Below are 7851 nucleotides of genomic sequence, written 5' to 3' on the forward strand. Positions count from 1 at the left end.
ATGTTTACGAAATATTGAAGCATTGATTTTATGTATACTTTGCTAGTATATCTGTCTGTATGTTTGTGTGGAATAAACGTCAAAACGATTATACTGATCGGGCCAATAGTTTTTGTGACAATTCACATGACCCCATGGGAAAGGTAAGACAGGAAAAGGAACGGGCAGCCGTTGTACATTTGAGTTTCCGAGCCGTGTCAACCTTTCCGGTCCCAGTTCTACTGTACCTCGCTCTGAAGAGGACTAGCCGCGGTGCAAAAAGATTAACGCGGTCAGACGTTATGCTTCATAGAATTTAATTTTACTGAAGGGCAAAGGTGCGTAAAGGCCAAATTTAATTTATTTTTTATTTATTTATAGTTTTATAGTTTTATTAGTTTTTCTTCTATAAACGAGTGAGTTAGGCTTAGTTGTGATCTTAAGTTCGTAAATTATGGTATTATTATGTTTTTTTTTGTCCTAAATGGTGAACTATCCTTGAAAACAAATAAATCTTTAGAGTACATTGTTCAATAACATTTTTGTCTTTTTATCTGAAACTCAATGTATTTACAAGATAAGATCCTGTATTATAGGCTTTCCCAATTCCAATGATTTTATGTTATAGGACTAGGCAATCAACCAATCATTTAAGGAATGACGTGATTTTCAATGACCCCCCCTATAGAAGAGCCCAATACAAACAGATATCTATCAAACCTTTTTCTCAGCAAAAATAATGAAGAACATTATTGTTTTTTAAATGAGGTTTTATGCAGCAGAACAAGAGAGAGAGATGGACAGGATTAATTTCCTTTGAAGATAGAAAACTACGATATTTTCCTTACTTTTACTCAGACTAGGCTTACCGGGCATCTGCTATTTTAATTGTGAACATTTTTCTTTGTGTACATTGTAGAACAAAAACAAAAAAATTTCGCGGATTTTATAAAAAGATTTCGCGGATTTTCAAAATTTAATAAAAATCGAATTTTGTTGGAGCTAATTTAGGAAATTTTGATCATTATAAACCTTCCCTGTGGGCCCGATCGGTTCAACTGTTTTGACGTTTACTGGATACAAACAAACAAACAAACAAACACCCACCCAGACAATCAAAGTATATAGGTAGATAAAAGTTTTAAAGATGGAGAATTTCTAACCCGCAGAATTAAACTTTAAAAGCATGAATACAAACTCAGTTTGAAAACTTTTTATTCTCCATAAATGTATTTATATTATTAAATTGAAACTTGAAATTTAATTTTTATGCATTTACTAAGCATTTCAAAAATAGTTTAAACTGTGAAAAATAAAGATTTTAAAAAAATGAAACAACTTTGAAATAAAAAAAAATTTATCACAATTAAAAAGGTATCGAGCCCAAGGTACTTATGCAAGGAAAGTTAATTGCGGTCCTGTATACTCTGCGTACATATTGAAACCAGTTCTCTTTTGGCAGAATTTGTAAACAAGAATAGATGCATCAGTGTTCGTCTAGTATCTGAGGAGGTTTAAAGCATATTATTTTGAAAATTTTTATAATTCTACATAATAGTTTCCTATGATCAGAATATTTCATAGATTATTTTCGTGGCAATGGATTCCATGTCAGGCTCTGACATTCGTCTTGTGTTTACTGTTCCGCCCAAAGACAGTACACTGCAGTATAAAAAATGAGTACACCTCTGAAATAACTTTCCTTGCATTATTACCTTGATCGAGCCTAACATATTATGTAAGCTTTGTAAACTTACGAAAAAAATCCTTTTTTTCATCGAATAAAATTTTTTTTATTAATTTTGAATTTAGCGGAAAAAATAAAATTATAATAAATTCCCTGATCTATCTTGAAGAACCCCGGCCTCTAACTCATTTATAACGATTAGAAGGAGTCAGCATTAAATCACTAGATTGGAGCCAAATAATTCAGTTCAAGAAGAAATAAGAAAAAGAATTTCACAGTTTAAATTTTGCTAAATTCAAGACATTAAATTGGCTTTAATAACTTTGGTGGTTAAATAATAAAAATTACATAATGTATTTTTTAAATTTAATATTTTATATCGATATTTCTCGTAAAATAAAGTACATCGAGCAAATAATATCAAAAACAGGATGAGCAAATTATTAACAAAAATCAACCCAAAGTAAAAATTAAAAACATGTTTACGTCACCATATTCTTATTTATTGTGTTGAAATTATATCAATAGGACCTTGTCCTATACTTGAACTATGAAACTGAATACTTGCCCCGTACTCTAATTTTATAATTTTGAGATATCTTTGATGTTTAGAACTTTGATTGTTTGATCAGCAGAAATCAAATGTTTAGGACACGAGGTTGCAAAGATTACAGGATTGAGAAATTATAATTTGAGGCAAGTAATCAGTTCCTTGTAACAAATATAACTTAAATAAATATATGAGTTTGTTTGTTTGTTTGTCCGATCATAACTTAGGAACCTCGTGACTGATTTGCCTATACATTTGATTGACGAACTCGTTTGAAGTGAACCAGAGGAATGTTCTTAGCTCATGGTTAGAAAGTGAGTTGAATATTTTAGAGAAGTTTTAGTTTTAGAAGGTTTTAAGCTAATTCACAAATAGATACAAAGTTCCAGACAGTTTTTTGTTCTTCGTTCATCTAACTCCATTCAACCCTTAATGATTTGTACAGTGCACACTTCAATAATATTCCTTGTTAAAGAACTAGTTTTAGAACCACACCCTTCCTATACAGTCTTTCTTTAAATACCATAACTACGGTAGATAGATTGATTAATAGATGGAATTGGATGGATATATGATGGAAAGATATAATGATAGATAGATAGATAGATAGAAAGGTAGGTAGATAGATAGATAGATAGATAGACAGATAAATAGATAGATAGATTAATAGATTGATAGATAGAGTGCAAAGAATTTGTGTACTAATTAGTAACACCCTCATGCCAACTCTTTAGATATTATATTATACAACCAGAAGATATGAGACCGGTTTAGAAAATTGAGTTTTCCATGCAAACTGTGTTTTTTTTTCTGTTTTACTTATCCTCAATGTAACTGCAGTTTTATTATTTTACTAGCTTGGGAACCCAGTGCTGTCCAGGTTACTTAAAGGGAATTCCGCCGTTTACCCGCACTTGAATGATTTTACCCTGGAAACTAAATTTTCGCAATTAAAGTCGACCCACTCAACTTAGAATCTCAAAACCAAGCTAAGAACATTCCCGTTGGTCTCCCGAGTTAACCAACCAAAATTTGAGGAAAATCGGTCCCGGGGTTCCTGAGTTATGATCGGACAAACAAACAGACAGACACACAAACAGAGATTACAATTAATTTTACATAGATATGTTTGGCCGACCCTGCTTTGTTCTGGGTTTGAGGAATCCTAATACCCGTCAAACATTCGACAGAAAACGACTCCACCACCTAAAACGAACTAGCTGAATGACCTCCTCCACCTAAAACTAACTAGCTGAATGACCTCCTCCACCTAAAACGAACTAGCTGAATGACCTCCTCCACCTAAAACTAACTAGCGAAATGACCTCCTCCACCTAAAACTAAATAGCTGAATGACCTCCTCCACCTTAAACGAACTAGCGGAATGACCTCTTCCACCTAAAACGAACTAGCTGAACGACCTCCTCCACCTAAAACGAATTAGCTGAATGACCTCCTCGACCTAAAACGAACTAGCTGAACGACCTCATCCACCTAAAACGAACTAGCTGAACGACCTCCTCCACCTAAAACGAACTAGCTGAACGACCTCCTCCACCTAAAACGAACTAGCTGAACGACCTTCTCCACCTAAAACGAACTAGCTGAATGACCTCCTCCACCTAAAACGAACTAGCTGAATGACCTCCTCCACCTAAAATGAACTAGCTGAATGACCTCCTCCACCTAAAACGAACTAGCGGAATGACCTCCTCCACCTAAAACGAACTAGCGGAATGACCTCCTCCACCTAAACGAACTAGCGGAATGATCTCCTCCACCTAAAACGGTCTAGCTGAAAGCATATTTTCAACAGAACCTCCATGCATGTGGCGATCCAACATTTCCCAATCCTTAAAACCTTAGTCTCTGATCAAGTAGGAATTAGATAATAGCAATATTAATAATTTTGAAAACGGATTATTTTTATTTGTGGTTTCTCTACAAAAATTGACATTTCTAACTGCAGGAAACATTTAGGAATTATCAAAACAATATGAAAAAATGGCAAGCTTCAATTTTCTGGACGTTTTCAGAAAAGTAAACTTTCCATGGCCGAAAAGTTATTTTTTGTAGAAAAACTTGATATTTGTATTTTCTGTGGTTTATATGTATATTAAACAAAATGTTGTGTATAAAGTTCCTTTTTATTTTGACATAAACAAAGTTGCGAGTTGCACAGGATTATGTATTCTACATTGAGATGCAAAATGATGATGATGCAATATTAATAAATCGATGCAAAGCTTAGTTTAAAGTAAAATTTTCAAAGAATAATTCGGAATATTTTTGTAAATGATGAAAATATATATTTGTCCAAGTTTTCCTTTTAAAATGAAATCCGAAATGTAACTGTATGTATGATTAATAATAAAAACAAATAAAAACTTTATCTGCATTTCCCTTAAAAAAATACTTTTTCGATGATTTTGACAATTATTCATTTCATTAGATCAAATTTTATTTTTGTAATTTTTGTAATTTTCCAATTTAAAAAATTAAATCTCTCAACTTCGGACTAAATGTGAAGACATTTTTAATTTCAATACAATAAATACCAAAAGAAAGCAAAGAATTAAGTCTTTACCACAAACTCTGATGTTTAAAATATCTATATCTGAGCATACCAATGTTGTAGACCTTTAAACAATGAATTCTGTTTTATCAAACAATATAAGTTTGAAATGTCAAAGGTTTACACCATCAAATTGCAAAGATATAGGTATTCAAAAATTCCAGAGTAAAACGGAAAAGAGATGATCATGGGTAAGAAGAAGAGATATTTCTTAACAATATATAAAAAAGGAAAAACACGAAGAATTAATGGAATTAATGACATCATTAGTGAGATCTGGAGCAGCTTAGCAGTTAGAAAAAACATAATATATGTAGTAAATGCCTTTCTCCAATATATTTTCTTAAGTCTGTACTAATCCATGGGTATGACTTGGGTTTCCAGCGAACGAATTGTTTCGCGAAAATTTTCGGTCGCATTTCGCAAACTTTTTCGCAAAAATAAATGAAGTGAAATTTCCATAAAAAAATGTTTGCAAAAATGCGAAAAATATTTTCGCGAAATGCGAAAATTTTGTGAAAACCATGAGTTTTATAGCTGCAACAGTTAATTGCTCAGAAGAACTTGTAGAATTCTCTGCTCTGATAGCTGAATATTTTAAGTTTTATTATGTCATATAAATTATTTCTCTTCCTTTACTTTGGATGTATTAAGTTTTGATTACAAATAGCCTTAAAGGGATTAACTGTGTTATTTCAAGTGATCAACCATTGACACCACTACCCTTCAAATATATATAGGATTAATAGTATCGTTTTTTCATTGTTAATCACGTGCATGTGCCTCTTCTGCATTAAATATATTTTTTAAGGAACAAATGAAAACCTTGGGGTAACATCGGCTTTAAAAAATCGATTTTTTTTACAAATCTTTTTTAACATAACATTTTTTCTATTTCACGGGTAATGCCTGGCAGTACAGCTAGTATTTCATGAATAAATAACAACTTATTTACAAAAAAATCCGCAAGCCCTGTAATAAAGAAGCCTCAGTTGGAAATCATTAATTTTTAAATAGAAAACCCATCATTGAAGCTCGGAGAACGGATTCCGTGCGATGTAAATCAATCATTCTCCCTTTTCAATCGAGTATCAATTGAAGTTATGGTTACTGTCTTTTTCAGTTGATTTATCAATGTGTAGAGAAGTATTAGAAGTATTAATTTTGATAAATTATATCAAGAACTTCTCTGCATATAACAACCATTTATATTCATTCAACAATATGAAACTGAAATGTTGGATAATATTAGATTTATATTTCAAAATTTTATATCAGGTTTAGTTTACTAAAGCATTTGTGGAATAATGGTTTACAAAGTAAATTCAATCTTTTTAGCAATGAAAAATTAATTTTAAGATTAAAATGTAATTGACTTCAATTTTATTGTCAATTGTCACTAAGTTTCTTAATATTAAGCAAATTAGATTCTGATGATCTGTTAGAAAGATAAAAATGTAAAAAATTTAGCATATTTAATTGAATCAAGATCTTCAAGTATCTGAATCAAGGATTAAAAGTATCTGAAACGATGATTAAAAATATCTGAATTATGATTCAAAAGTATCTGAATCAAGATCTAAAAGTATCTGAAACAAGATCTAAAAGGTTCTGAATCAAGATCTAAAAGTATCTGAATCAAGATCTAAAAGTATCAGAATACAAGATCTCTAAAAGGTTCTGAATCAAGATCTAAAAGTATCTGAATCAAGATCTAAAAGTATCTGAATCAAGATCTAAAAGTATCTGGATCAAGACCTAAAAGGTTCTGAATCAAGATCTAAAAGTGTCTGAATCAAGATCTAAAAGGTTCTGAATCAAGATCTAAAAGTATCTGAATCAAGATCTATAAGAGTATCTGAATCAGGATCTAAAAGTATCTGAATCAAGGTATAAAGGTTCTGAATCAAGATCTAAAAGTATCTGAATCAAGGTATAAAAGGTTCTGAATCAACATCTAAAAGTATCTGATACAAGATCTAAAAGTATCTGAATCAACATCTAAAAGATCTGATTCAAGATCTAAAAGTATCTGGTTGAAACGGATCCATGTTCTCTAAATCTGGATTTCTGAGTTCTCATTTCTCCATCCTCCTAAAAAGTTAAAGAAATAAATATTGAGACAGTAAAATAGTAAAATGTACTTTACTGTTCGGTACAGCACTTTACCGTACGAAATTTTACTGTACAGCACTGTACTATACTGTACTGTACTGTATTGTACTGTACTGCACGGTATTGTACTGTACTGTACGGTACGATACTGTACTATATTGTACTGTACTGTAATGTATTGTAAAGTATTTACTGTACTGTACTGTATTTTACAATATTGTACAGTATTGTACTGTACTGTATTGTACAGTATTGTACTGTACTGTACTGCACAGCTAGTGGTGTTAATCATTTTGATTCGTATATTTTAAATATTTAATAAAACCAAGATTTAAATCTATATTAAATTCTATCAAGCTTTCCTTAAAAAATGGAAAAATGATCTAAAAAGTCGAATTAAATCAAGTTTCTTTTTGATTGTTTTTGGTTATTTTTTTTGGCATATATTTTATGTCAGCCTGTTAGGGTCAAAATTTTTCATAGTGTATGATAAGCAAATATTTAAGCAATCTTAAAAACATCTATTCTTTTTGGAAACCTGACAAATTTTGACCTGGAAAGGAAATATAGGCAAAACCAAATCAAAAACAAACTTGAAGCACATCACTATATACAGTGAAACCCTTAATAACGAAAACATCGGAAGAATTTATCAAATGTCGTCTTGACAATTTTTCAATGAATTTTATACTACAGGGTGTCCCAAAAACATGGGAATTCAGTGACGAATTCGATATCGTCTTTTCAAATAATTCTTCGATTTTGTATAGTGATACCTACTGAGAAAGCTGTAATCTGTCAAAGTGGTTAAATACTAAAGTGGACCAAACTCCTAGTTGGATGGCGACATTTTATGTCCCAAGTATTTAAAAATATTATTTATATATATATATATATAAATTGGTCTGTACAGAGTGCACAGTACAATAGAAACTGGACTCCCTT

This window comes from Eurytemora carolleeae, unplaced genomic scaffold (assembly GCF_000591075.1).
Source record: "Eurytemora carolleeae unplaced genomic scaffold, Eaff_2.0 scaffold994, whole genome shotgun sequence".
Lineage (NCBI taxonomy): Eukaryota > Metazoa > Arthropoda > Copepoda > Calanoida > Temoridae > Eurytemora > Eurytemora carolleeae.